This window comes from Ochlerotatus camptorhynchus, unplaced genomic scaffold (genome assembly GCF_037179485.1).
Source record: "Ochlerotatus camptorhynchus isolate MF236.1 unplaced genomic scaffold, CSIRO-AGI_Acam_v1.1 ptg000019l, whole genome shotgun sequence".
NCBI classification, from domain to species: domain Eukaryota; kingdom Metazoa; phylum Arthropoda; class Insecta; order Diptera; family Culicidae; genus Ochlerotatus; species Ochlerotatus camptorhynchus.
The window spans coordinates 407,465-422,467 of NW_027040511.1; the positions used below are offsets into that span (position 1 = coordinate 407,465).

At 37.7% G+C, this 15,003-nt stretch overlaps 1 protein-coding gene across 2 annotated transcripts in view; it reads left to right on the forward strand.

Moving 5' to 3' along the window:
* The window catches only part of LOC135702955 (ras-GEF domain-containing family member 1B-like), a 113,658-nt gene that overhangs the window by 23,107 nt on the left and 75,548 nt on the right, over positions 1–15,003 (forward strand). Inside the window, exon 1 of one of the 2 annotated variants that reach the window (XM_065224032.1) lies at positions 8,881–10,675. The exons of the other annotated variant lie outside the window; for it this stretch is intronic. The gene's annotated coding sequence lies outside the window, so the exon portion shown is untranslated. Of the gene's footprint in view, positions 1–8,880; positions 10,676–15,003 lie in introns of those variants that run through there. 2 annotated transcript variants of the gene reach the window in all.

Below are 15,003 nucleotides of genomic sequence, written 5' to 3' on the forward strand. Positions count from 1 at the left end.
ACAAGTTTTTCTAAGAGTTACGTCTGTTTGTCTCTGGTACACCGTTCCACTTTTCAATTTGACGATTAGAGTAACGCCCTTATTTCTATCCTTCCAAGACCTAGGCTTTCATTCACGTAGACTTGTATTTCATTTCACGTAACCGAGCAACTTGCAAACAATGTTGTGTACAAAGATGGGCATTTGTGTACAATATTTTCTACATTGCATGAAATGTATCAGAACTTTACGTGATATATAATGTAAACGTATATGATATGTGACGCTCCATTTATGTGCATCATATTGAACAGAAATTTACATTACTTTTACGAACTGTGTATTTTTTCACCTCTTCTATCTTTTTCTATTGATTTTTCTTCTCGTTCTATTTTTTACAATACACCTTATTTGTCATCCGTGCGAATTTGTGATCTTCTTTTTCTTCTGGTGTTTCCCTATCTCTTTCTTCCGGGTATGGATTTGGGGTCCTTCTGCGTTTCCTCCGCTTTAGCCAACTTTCTGTTCTCCATGCACACTACGAAAATGTAATGTAAATTTCCATGCCCTGAGACCGACACATGCAAACGGCCCAAATGACATAAGAATCAGTTGAGAGAAACGATAAAATCAATTCAAACAAGCGTACTTTTCGTTGAGTTGCGTATGTTTCGGTTTGGGAACACTTAAATTTACATGACATGTTTGTTTACGTTCCATAATTTACGTCAAAGATGGATTACGTCTCGTATAAAAATAGTTATTTCTAAGTGTGTGGTCACTTTCAGCTTCTTTTCGGCATTTTCGGCTCTTGTGTGAATGCTTGCTTTTCCTGTTCTCTGGTTCCGGAGATATTACCGGAATATGTTACGGTGAGTATGGGTCTTGAAACTAAAAACTACTCGGAATTTGTCAAATCCTTCATGCGACACATCTAGTCATATGATAATTCGAAATAACAACAAAGATCATTAGGAGTTATAATGAGTGCCAACAATGGATATTAAAGAAGGGGAATAATATATATTATATATAATATACGGCTATACAATGTATAGCTGTATATCAGTATAGTACATATTTTTATATCAGCATTGCACTTTTTGCATTAGTGGAATTGATGGTTATTTGGGTGAGGAAAGGGAGGCTCTCCTAATTAATGCTACAGAAAGCAAAAACAATTTCTCACATATGTACCACTACAGGGAAGCTCATAGGACTGCTTTCGTTCGGTCGTTTTTGTGGACACTGCTGAGTTGCACCTACTGCGAATCACTTATTTCAGCTCCGCAGAGTAGAGCGAGTAGAACCATCTCGAAGCCCAACTAAAAGACAAGAGAAATCGCATAAAAACAGCATATAATCACGTACACAGCTACGCACGTACATACGTACCTGCATAATTCATGGTGGGACACATTCGAAAGCAAAAAAAGAGCGAATTTTCAGTTTCGGACAACCATTGAATGAAATTTGCAGCTTAAAGAGAAATGTCTTCGATAGCTAAGAGCAAATGTTGAAACTTTTATGCCAACTTCCTTAAGCAAAGTTCAGTCAGTGAGCTTTTTCTTATCAATCACAGTAGCTTCAAAATTCCAGGTGTTAGATTGATGCAGTTATAAGCATTTGACAATTGAAAACTGAAGCTGAAGCGTCCATAATTCATTTAACGAGGATAAGTTTTACCGGCTTTTTAAAGAACTAAGTTTTTAAAGAATCAATGTATTACGAGAAATGAAATGTTTTATTTTTTTATTTTTTAAGCATTGTTTAGCAGATTTTTATCCATGGTTTAGTTCACCTCCGAAGACCTTTAATGATAATTCTCACGATAAGCTATTGAATAACCAATTTTTTCCCAGGAACAATATTTTCATTCAAAAATGTATATTTTTAGGCTACCGATCATCACATTATTGAAACTGTACACTTGGTTTTGTTTGCAGAACCTTGGTAATTATGGCACTGACAAGAACCTCCTGAATAGGTATTACTGATATCTCAGCAAAAAAAAACGTTTACTAACACTTCAGCTAAACGTTTTTCGAGCCACAACAACCAAACCTGAATTTTGATGAGATGTCAGTAAAACTTATTGCCGAGCTGCTCAGCGGTGCCATAATTACCGAGATTCGCCAATCAAAACTAGGTGGGAGTGTTTATGCGGTGATGCTTTGTACATTTTTTACAGAATCTGTAGAAGAATCTTAACGGTACATTAGCTAATTATCTAAGAACAAAAAAATTATTTAACTAGGTAAAGACTGTATCGAAAATAAGTTGTAAACAGACGTTTATTATCAAAAAGTTAACAATGAAAAACAAACAAAACATATTCTTTAAGGGACTGGTATAATCTTATATAGTTTCTCTTGTAAGATTTCGGACAGTGCATTTTTTTTTTGAACGCATTGAATCAGTATATTTTTGACTTTTTCAAGGTTTGGGAAGTCTTAATATCCTTTTGAAGATGCTTTTTTCGATTTATATTCAGCATCAGCAATCGACATTTAATAGGTTGTAGTTACAAACAGGGTTGCTTCCACTCACTTGCTATAAAAAATGATTTTCTGAATATTGAAATCATTCGATGTTATAATGATATTTTGTACAATTGTTAGTTACAAGAAGCGGATGAAAAGCAAGTGTTTGACTCATAAAACCTGTCAATTTTGCTACCAGAGTGTTACAATAAGCGATTTTATGATTCGTGAGCGTTCACTCAGAGTGAGCGCTTGCGAGTCGTAAAATCGCTGATTGTGAATATCTGAAAGCGAATTTGACAGGTTTAATGTGTCAAACACTTGCCTTTCAACCTTTTCTTGTATCTAACAAGTACAAAATATGATTATAACATCTACTGATTCCAATATTCAGAAAATCATCTTTTTATAGCAAGTGAGTGGAAGCAAGGTTGGTTGCAAACAAGTTCAATTGGGTCGTTCTCGGTGAAAATCGCAATTTCTAATTTTTCAATTTTTGAGCAAAAGTGACGCATAGGATTAATGTCAAATTAGCCGATAAAAAAATGCGTTTTCTTAGAAAAACTTTCCATCGAAGACTACTGCAATCATGAAAGAGCAGAATAGAAATTGTGCGATGGAGACAAAAAGTGTGGAAAACCTGTTTTGTCACACTGTCCAATATTTATAAGAGTATAAGAGGAGCAAAATCTGAGATCAGAAAAGTATCTAAAAGTAGGGGTAAGCAGATATCGATCATGTCGATATTATCGGGTCATAGTTATCGATACGATAACCGAAATCGATCAAACCTCAACGTCATAAGTATAAGTCAGCTCCTTTATTATCGAGTTTGTCAATACCCCAAAGTTTTTGCTTACATTCGTTAAGAAAAATAAAAGTAAACAAACATCGAAGTGCAACTGAACTAGATTTTTTTCCTTGAATCGAAAGTGAAACTGGCGCATGCCCGAATGATAAAAACACAAAACAAAATGCGAGGGTGGAAATTAATAATATGAACATTTGGCTACGTGCTGTACATGTGTGCCCTAACCGTGCAATATGATTCACCTTTGGGGGGTTGTTTTTCCCTTGTCTTTCATGCCCTAAATTCTTTCCTGTCGTATGCGATTGATGGGGGATGATTTCGGCCCAAGAAAGAGGGTTCGTTCACCTCGCTCTCGTCAGCAGGCTGGCCAAAAATTGCACCCTTCTCGATGTTTGCATTTCCCTTGAGTTGCGGTGGTAACGATCGATGAATGATCATTTCGAGATTCCTCCGGTTATTCAACAGAAGCCAATAACATCTGCCGTCGAATGGTGGATGGAGTATAAAGGACTGGCACAAAAACATTTGCCGTTTGCTTGTTACCCATCATGCAATAATTGTGAGTCACCTTCAGCCGACGTTGTCGTCGCTCGCGTGCCGGAGCCTTGCGTTAAGGTCGGACCAGGTGCACTTTTTCTTTTTTTCAAATTTTGGCTCCCCGATCCTTTTTCATACACGTTTTGCGAATCTCATTGGACATTTTTTGACTTACGGAAGGCGAGACAAAGAATTGCATCTTGTTGCTTCTTTCGACGCCGGGTGAACAGGGACCATGAAAATATTAAAGATGTATAAATGTGAGCGTTTGTTTTGAGAGGAGCGTCAAATAACATTGAACCGGAGAATGAACATGTTGCGAGCATTTGAAAGCGTGAGTTTGAGTACTTACTCTTGCTCCAGCTCTCACATTGTCCGAAAATAAGGACATTGTAGCTGAAATTCCCAGCCATGGCCTAATTATCAGATACCCAGTAGGAACTGTAAGTTGGGTTTAACATATTTCGTAAGGACACGTGATTTCACTTATTCTCTTAATTTATAATTTCTAGACATGAAGAAATATTGCAACTTCTATGTATTTAGAAACCTGGCACATTATTTTCATTGCTTATTTTTCGTCGACTTCGCGGAGGTAGCTCTACCTGGACCATACATATCAAACCCATCAACACATAGACCGGGACCAACGCAACGGTTTTATACTATGTTCAGACCTGGGAGGGAGAAGCAGATAGCACACACGGAATTTATGTTATAGCTTGTTTTTCTTCTAATGAAAATGTGTGCCATTGAAATCCAATCAAAATAGGCGTAGCAAAATAGTTATTATTTGACATTGTCCAGTGTGCAGTGAAAAAAATTTACTTTTCTGTTTTGTATTTTTTCCCTTGATTTTTTTCCGTCGATCTTGTTTTCCGTGCTGAGCACCAATGCTACCGACGCCAGGGAGGCAGCTCCCACACCTGGACCTTACCTATCGACCCATCAACTCATGAACCGGGGACCAACGGCTTTACTTCCCTTCTGAAGGAAGGCCTGATCAGAGATGTTATGCCTCAGAACATCCCGGCGACGTCGACTAGGATTAAACCCAGGCCTGCTGGGGTGAGAGATAATCACGCTTACTACTACACCACCAGCGCCGCTATGTTTTGTATTTTGTTATGTCTCTAAATATTGTAATGAAAACTTTGGTTAATGGTATCTTTCAAAACCGGATTGGAGTAAATTCAATGAATGAATTTAAAAAAACGACGTCTCATTGAATAAACACTGGATAGTACACTTTTTCATAAATTACTTTGCGCAAGATTTCAGTATCGCCTTCTGTATTAATGTTCAACTGTAAGAAAAGCATCATCAACTGCTTCTTCCTCCCAGGTTCAGACTACATAGTTATAAAATGTTATAATAATTATGGACAGTAAAAATGTGTCATCAAGATAGGCTTATAATATGTTAAAACTGCTCAATCTGGCCAGTGTTTTACTTCCCCACACTGAACAATGGAATTTTTTTCAAAACAAAAAATGTAATTTAAATCAATATCTCAAAGTTCCGCTATTTATACATCAACAGATGTAAAAAAAATCAAAAGGATCATTTTAGAGTAGTTTGGATGAAAATACCTAATTTTGCTGTACCACTGAAACCAAAACTTTCCGTATTTTTACCAGATCGAAGCCACTTCAACTGATTTCGCAGGGTTATTTTTTTCGTTTAGAAATGGTATGAGACATTCACCCATATTCTTGTTTTTTGTATGGAAAATACGGTTCGAACGAAAACAAGAATATGGGTGAATGACTTTGCAAAAACCCAACCAAATGTTTTTTTTTTTCATGCATTTTGAATGTGTGTACTAGGTACTCCTGTACCTGAAGAATTCCAAAGTTTATGTTCAATTTTTTACATACGATTTTGATCTTAGCTAGTGATAGATTGCTCTTTTGTGGTTTTTTAATTACTTTTTATTATAGAATGTTAACGTAAAATCGTGAGCGCTCTTAAGCGCACCTTCAGTAAAAACACAGAGTGTGGCTCTGCGGTGCGGAAATTTTGAATTTTGATAGGGGGATTAAACTATCTTTTATAAGATGGGTTAACTGAAAATGTAGCCGTAAGCATTCTATATTAAAAAGTAATTAAATACTCCCAAAAGAACGATCAATATCTGAATTCTTAGCTTTCAACTGAAATTGGTTTTGCAAAACATGGTTGACATTTACTGTGTAAAGTTATTGTTTCATAATTCTTGTTCACTATACAATACATCTTAAAACTATAGTCAAAAGGTACAACACAATAAACATATTGGGGGCGACCGCGACGTAGTGGTTAACATCCATACCTCTCACGCCAAAGTCACGAGTTCAAATCTCACCCCCGGACAAATCACGAATGACCCAAGAGTGTTAAAGTGACCATAATAAAAAAAATAATAATAAACATATTATCTTCCGCTGTCCAATAAGCCTTCTTCATCAGAACGGGATCCACTTCCAGTAGTTTCATTGTATGGCAGTATCGCCAACGGGGAGCAGAGCGCTTCCATTGGAGCAATGGACGCAAAGCGAGGTCAGCACTCACACACTCATCACGAAACGGTTGCTTTCCTAAATCGACGACGCATCGACCGAAAGAACTGGTAATGCAGAACAATGAGGAGGACCACACGATGGTTGTTGCCGGGGAAACAGCCGATCGGGTGACACACATCGAGAGTGGTCTGCTTCTGTCGACAGCCGAGTGAACACTGACTGTGTAAAGTTGATCATTACACAATTAGAGGCACTAAACGAAAACCCTTAAAACCCTACACTAGCCTAAACTACCCCAAAATGCTTCGTTCCGTGGAAAACCACCTAGTCATTAAATTCCTTAAAAGCTACCTTTTGATGCATAAATATCACCTTAATATCCAGTGGCATTTTGAGACATTGAATGAAATGATTTTTTTTTTTGAAGACAAAAAATCCCACTATGCATTAGAGCAAAATGGTACTTTTGATGGACAAAAATCGCAACGCTCAACCCACACATCCTAGAGGTTTGGTGTCTTGGGCTCAGTGTTCAGGTGGATACACACTAAGATTATTTTACCGAAATCTTTGAAATTTTACCGAAATCGTTCGGTAAACAGTTCGGTGATTTTTCACAGATTACCTGTTATTTTTCACAGATAGGGTAGAGAACTGCTTCGGCCTAATCGCCCATTTTGGGCCTATCGAGCAGAAAATTTCAAATAAATCCATGATTTCAGAGTTAACAAGTCAATTATGCGTTTGGTACGATACTTTAGTTAATAAGCTACGGAACGCGGTCAATGAGAACGCGTGATATGAAGGTTTGCACCCATTATTCCCAAAAACAAAAGAAGGGCTCCGACCGAATCAATTTTTATCTTCTTTCGATAGTTAAGCCGAGTTTAGAATCCGTAGGCCGAGTTTGGCGTCAAGAAGCAGTGTAAGACTTTTGACAATATCTTAACAATTGGTTTCTCTTTATGAAATCTTCTGGTACATACGGAAAGCTAAATAAATCAGTAATAATAATTTTCCATTCGGTGATAAACTGCGCTAGATTAAGAAAGACTAAGTGCGGGCTGTGCTGAATAGGCCGGAAATAAAGAAAAACTTAGTTGAAGATGCTAATTTCAAATAACAGCCAGTGGTGGCGGGGAGGGGCACCCCTCACCATCCCTCTCCAAAGGGGGAGTTTAGTAAAGAGAGATGAGAAAACTGATTTGTACCTTCCTTAAAGTTGTCTAGCTCGCTTCCTACTTCTATATGCAATTTTTCACACTGCCGTACTCTAAACGGAACTATCAATTCTATACTTTCATCTCCTCATCTATTGTATAAAATTACCACGTTAAAGCCTAAACACAATGTGGGCGGAAGCGGAACGGAAACGGAAAGTTTGACAGTTGTCACAAATGACATCAAGATGCCTAACCGAAGTCGATTTGGTTCTAACTAGTTTTCAATCCGACAAGTTGGCTTACTCAGATTGGGCTTTTCCGCTGCCGCTGCCGTTCCGCTTCCGCTGTCATTACGCTTGGGCCTTTAGTCTGTTATTTGAAATTAGCATCTTCAACTATGTAAATCGTTGATTTCACGCAGAAGTAATACTAAACATATAGTCAAAGTAAAGAAAAACTGTTTATTTTTAGCAACTACAGCATACTTACTTACCTCAAGTCTCAAGAAATCTTCGAAAATCTAGCACTTATTTCCCGAAATTCACTGTTAAAAACAATATTTACGTCGAACGCGGAAAAAACTGAATCAAACGAGAACAGTTTTGTGTTATTGTTTACATTTTTGTTCGGGAACGAGGAAATGGTTGGTAGTTATTTTTGCAATCATGGCCCGGGGAACGGACCCAACAAATAAATGCTGAATTAAAATGAACTATTGTTGGCTTAATAAAAGAATATTGTTATTTTAACAACAGTTGCAGTTGAAGAGTGGCTTATTAAAATGAAAAGAATCTTATTTTGAATGTATTATCGAAACAATAAAATGCAATATAATTTCAACCGGAATTGTTTGTTTAAATGCAAATGAAGTTTTTTTTTTGGTTCAATGCAAACAATTTTCTGTCCGTGTAGTGCCGAGATAAGGGAACTTACTTTTGGGTACATTTTTTCTTACCGTGTATGTACTAGCAGTGTCACATAAGAGTGACTGGATATTGGCAAAGACCCAGCAGGCTGTAAATTTACGATAACAACCAACATGAACACGCAAGAACTTTCCAATCACTAGAAGGTTCAGTGACAATACGTTAAGCACAACCTCTTTAGAATACCACCCAACAACCCCAGGAGAACGGAAAACAGCAACACTCCACCCCTACCGGCTTTCCATCGTCTCACGCGATGAGAATCCAAAAATCATAATGAACGGAATGAACCCTTTCAATTGAGAAAGAGCGCTCTCTGCAGTCACTCACTCTGTTACTCTCCGATTCTCGTTCTCTCACAATGTTGTTGCGCTTGTTTCACCAAGCCAGCAGAGGGCGACCGAAGAGACGACGCTCAATCGAGATTGGTTCAATACGTCTCTTCAAACGCTCCAGCGTTTAGATGTGAGACGACGTCGAATGTGAACGGAAGTGGAATGCTAAAACGCGCGCGCGATTTTCGTTGCCGGATAGTTTTGCACTAGAAGAGAAACAGCCTCCACCAGCTTCCTATGGGTTCCATCTTTTGCCTTGTTCGACAATTTGTAATTACATATCGCGTTATCGTCGCGAGCGTTTAAGATTGTGCTTCGTGGGAAAACTATTGTCGAAGACAAGCGGCGGAAAAGGGAGAGATGAAAATAGAAGTGTTGTGCCAAGAGGAAAAATTTACGGAAGCAATTTTTATTATCACTGGCTGAAAAGCCCAATGGAATCGAGCAGCACCCGTGTATCAAGTTGTTTCTTGTGTGCACTTCTAGTGAGTTTTTTTTAGTGTTTTGCGAACTCGCAGGCACTTAGTTACGGAGAATGCTGAAACAAGCACCCGTATGTTGAGCGGAGAAAAGTTCAATCGATGTGTTAGTGTACAGTGAGCATGCAGAGTGTGGGACGTGCATAACTCGTGCACTTCACCTCCAGGCTAACGAGGTGCATCTCGCTTCGCTTCTTTATGCCTTAACCTGATTTGCCCCAACAACACCGGAACAGAGTGGGCGATAGTTACACATGCCAGCCACCTAGCGTTTCCAAGTTTAAATCAATCGTCACAAAATCAGCCATCTGTGATTCACGATCACCAGGTTTAGTTTTTGGAATTCACCAATTGTAGAAGCGGTTTCTTTTCAACAATTTGCAGAAAAACAAAAATATATACGCGTAGGATGAGGCGGGTGATGTCATAAATTCAAATTCAAAAATTTGCTCAACTGCATGGGGTGGTAAACAGAAGCAACAACAAGGTTCAGTTAATTAACACCGAAGAAAACAGTGTTGTGTAAAACGATCACCTCTAATTGGAAGCAACGTCTCGTAACCAGTCTTCTTCTGCAATGATCGCAGTATGGAAATTATGTTGTCAGTGCGTGCAAGGCAGAAGAAAATAAGAGTAATTGTTTTAAAAAATGTACCCAGCCAAGGCAAAAGTCTAGAGTGATTTATGAACGTTTTTGGATAGTTTCATGTATTGGTGTGCTTTTATAGCTCTCCTCTTTGGTATCGTTTTCGACACTTGAGCCTTTAGCTCCGGCAAATAAAATATACAAGTTAAATACGATCCTTTGTGTGTAGTAGTTGTAAACAAGAATTGAATGTTTGTGTATCCCATAAAATACGTGTATAAAAAGTGGTTTACACCTTCGTGTATCTGTGTGTGAATGTATCTAATCCGAATAAGTAAAAAACAAGATCCAGATCAAAGTGTGGAGTCAAAACAAACAAAGTCTGAATAGAGTACACTGCCTTTATCGAGCGCTGTTAAACCAATTTAAGCGATCGGAAACAGTCCCACCGAGAAACTCCCAGCACAAAACGGTGCAAAATGGCTGCCACCTTTGTAAAGCCACAATTTATCACTGTCATCGGTGTCATGCTCATATCGTTATTCAGCAGTTAAATGATTTAAGCATCACAGAGAGACTCTCATCGAAGGTTGCAGTTTCACAACAACAGAGCAGAGGCAGTAAAGCTCAATTCGTTGCGTCGTTGGGAGAACACAACTTCCGGAGCCATACACGTTTTATTGCTATTAGAAATAAAACAAAAAAGTCACAAACGACGCTTGGACGTCAAATAGCGGTGTGTTCACTGGAAGTGACAAGCATAAACAAAACTGCGAACAGGCGGTCTGTGAGGAAATAAAACACCACCGCAAAACCCGACCACGTTGCATTGTCAGCCGGCTGAAAATATTATTCGTCGTCAAGAGTTGCAAGTATGTATTCGCTTAGTTTACCTTCAATACAGAGCTTCACGACGCTCAATTTATTGTCATGTGGCAATCTCATTGGTAATTTGAAACACGAGTATCGCGCGCTGCGTTCCACAGAAGTTGGCAAGTAGGGCACTGTTGGCTGTTGTCTTTGTAATATTTGCCATTTGATGTGATTTTGCCCATTTGTGGTTCGTTCGTTCGATTTGTGGGGTAATTTTTGGGGCCGATTTGTATATTCAAGGAATTGATCATGCAAATCAATATTTCAATTGCACTAAATTCAATAATAACTTAATCATCATTACCATCAAGTTTTGAGTTTTCTTATGTTAATTTTTAAAGAACTGTTTAACAACCAACCCTTGGGTAATATTTGAGGTTATGGATATCAGTCTCTGATGCTCAAAAATAGATTCCTACCATCTTTAATAATAATAATAAAAAAACAGGTTTTAAATTAGTATGATACGTTTATGCTGAAATTATTTTGCCGTATACAAGGTCATTCGCTATCTAACAATTAAGTTTTTTAGACTTTTCGTCAGCATTCATAGAATTCAACTTAAACAGGATTTCATTACTAGAACAACTAGATGTAGATGTGAAATATTAGTTTCTAAATATTTCCAGAGCTACATATTAAAAATATATATTTAAACTTAAAATATTTAGCAATTCTAAACAGGAAGCACTTGTTCAATCGGAGACTTCCAGAAGACTATCACTGAAAACTCATTAAAAATCAACATCAAAATTGAAATTCTAAGCAACCTGTTAATTTTCCCACTAATTCAGAAGAGGACTTTGAGCCAAAATGTCAAATCCCATAGAACCAGAACTGAAAGAAGGCTTATTCTGGCAATACAGGTCGGACTCGATTATCCGGAGTATCGATTTTTTTTCACCCGGATAATCAAATCCTCCGGATAATCGAATCACAAGAAAAAAAAATTAAAAATCTGCCCCTCCTCTTAACTATTGTTAAAATAATCATATTGCATATTATAATACAAAATTATTTCAAATGTCTGCATTTTATTATATTATTATTATTATTTTATTAGTTTTTAACTAAAAAAAAATACTCCGGATAATCGAGTCTAAAATTCGAGTCTTCAGATAATCGAGTTCGACCTGTTATCATATTGTATATTATGATACTAAATTATTTCAAATGTCTGCTAAAAACTAAAAAAAACGCAAAAAAAAAAATACTCCGGATAATCGATTCTAAAATTCCGGATAATCGAACCCCGGATAATCGAGACTCCGGATAATCAAGTCTCCGGATAATCGAGTCCGACCTGTAATATGCTTCTTCAGCTATATAATACAGCTTATTGGTTTGTTCGGTTATTATTGAAAAATGTTTCAAAATTACTTTGACCTTTCAATGCAATCATTAAACCACAGACAAACAGACTTAATTCTAACTATTAATATTGATATTATCATTTCCACAAATTGCTCACCGCAGCGCTGCGGTTCAATGTTTTAAATGAAAGCTTATTCAAAAAGTTACGTCTGTTTACCTGCGATAATACCATGATATCCCCTTTAACTGTGAGGTTAAGGACGCTTTAGATTTAAATCAGTTGGAAACAAAAAATGAATTTACAGTGATTTAAGTTTCTTCAAGCGTCATTTTATTGTGTTTAACATACATTTTATTCAAACAATAAAATTCACAAAGTTTTGTCAAATTAAATCATAATAAAAATGGTACTGCTTAAACATCTCATTGTTTAGTTTCGCGCAGTGGAAGTGTGGTGCATGAATTATCCTTATATTAAAAAACAGGATACAACACGAACAGGAACCTCCAGGGGAAAATTGAAAGCTGATTAAGAGCTTATTCAGGAGAAAATATGCTTCTTCAGCTAAAATATAGCTTATTCAGCTAAAATTGTTTGTTCGGTAGTCGGTAAAGGCACGGTATTACCAACCGGTGAAAACTAACGATTTTAAATTGGCTCACTACTTGACTAGCCTATTGGTCCCAAGCAAATCGATCAACGTACCCCATTCTAGTCAAAATTCTAGTACTACACTATGTTTATTTTGATTCGCTATGAAAGTTTGACAGATAAAATAAGGGGTTCGTGGATTTTCCTATGCATCGATTAGCTTGGGACCGGGGAGTCATGCTATGTGTATACACTTGCAACTGTTGCCTGTAGTGAATGTAAACATATCGGGGCTGCTAGTTTCACGGAATTCCTTTTCGCCAGTCTGTGATTACTGCCTTTACCGTCTGTAGTTGTCACTGCAAAAATGAACTGGAGCTCGTTAAAATCTGTTCATCCAGAACAACCCCAAGAATGCATCATATTGATTTACATTCACTGCACATTTGATGTTTCCCAGAAGAATGGTCGCATGAACACCTCAACCGCATGCAATAAGACGGCGAGGCGTGAGAATTTCAGCTCGCTTCCAAAGCTATCGACCATCACCGCAGAGAGCCGTGAAGAAGTTAATGGACGGTTTTAGGACTTCGAAACCGCCGCTACCGCCCTGCTTAGCCTTTCCCATTACATCACGATTGTAGACTGGACCTGCCTGGCCTTTCAGACGAAATATCAGAAGGGAAGAGAGAGAAGATGAAAAACAACAGTCGTCGACAGTTCAATGAGATCGCGATGTAGAATGGAAACTATCAATAGACGATATAAATCGAGAATAGCTCTTGTACATTACAACGAGTTCAAAGTGGTGGGTGGGATTATGACTGACGGATTGGCGTTATTTTTAGATTTCGCTCGTCGAAACATTAACATTGTCGGTTTTGTTGTTTTTACGCATCGGTTGCGGGAGCACGGTTCCAATCCAAGAGAAGTGTTTTTTTTTTTTGCGAGAAGACTGGCAAAAATCTGCCTTCTCATCTATATATAGCGCAAAATAGAAGCACTGCCGGCACACTGGTGCATGGAAAGCGAGACGGTAGCTCAAAAGACAATTCTAGGTCGATATTTTTGTCTGGGTCAGACATATACAAGTGCAGATAAGTGCTCCAAATCTAAGATGAGAATAATCTGATTGCAAAATAAGCCCAATTTAATGGATTGGGAGTGAAAGAAGATAAATTCAATAACTCCTGAATTATTTATTGAATGGCTCTGATCAGAGTCTTGTATCATTTGTATAACATTTTGTGGCACGGTTATGTTGTTAGTTACTGGTATCATAATATAATGTTATTATGATACAATATTTTGTAGCAATATTTTGTGTATAATACCGTAATAAACTGGAAAATTGGGATAACCGCTACGTCACTGTCTGTTTCAGTATAACTTTCTTAAGTTATTTTTGTTTTAATTAAAAATTGTTCTAGATCCCCCGATTTCCATACTAGTCTAACATGAAAGGGTTAACCCTAAACTTTCGTATGGTGGGTATAGCGATATGACATTTTTTCTAAAATAAGTTTTCTTCCAGAGACACCATTACAATCTTATACATCCTCACTAGTTTTGAGCTCTGATTATGTATTTAAATTTATGAAACGACAAACAGACAAACTTGTAAACGTCAAACGCAAGGGAATGGACTATGCGCGCCACAGAGTGTGGTACTACCAACTACGATACTTTTAAATTGTCCGTTAAATGCTTGTTCGATGAACAACTTTCGAGTGTTGTGTCTGTTTGTCTATGGTATGAGTAAATCTCTACTTCACATCTTTCTTACATGCTTTTTTGGTAAAAATAAATGACCAAGCAATAGAACCAATTTAGTCTAAAACAACCGTCTGCTTCATTCCTCTTCGTATGCCTGCCTGTACGTGACATTCAAATTATCACTTCGGAGTTGACAATTGATAAAGTGCAAAATAATTCCATTTGAAACCCCAGAATACGTGACGAACCTCCAAGTCTTTCCCAACTATTAGTTTACACTTATCTGGTAATTTGAGATTTCCTACGCTTTTCCACGTTACGGCAGTTGAGTTGCATTTTATTTTTCTGTGTTTTTCGTCTGCCGTGTCGTCGCGCTCATCGCTTGGCCAAAACTCGACACACAGAAGCATCATGTCATGCACATAAAGTAAGTGAAAGCCACACCAAACTATTCTGCCAGCCACAAAAAATGTCATGTTATGCCTGGTGGTCTGAGTTTTGGTGTGGATCCAACATTGTGAAACAAGGCGGCCGTAGACACGTCTGTGATGGCACTCCTATCACGCTGAGTAGCTTTGTATGTATGAAACGCATGGTGTCACTTATCTATATCTCAAGTGTCTGTGGGTCACGAGTGGATCGGTGTTGATAACGTAACACATTCCATGGATATTGATGGTTGAAATAGTAGAAAACCAATTGAAC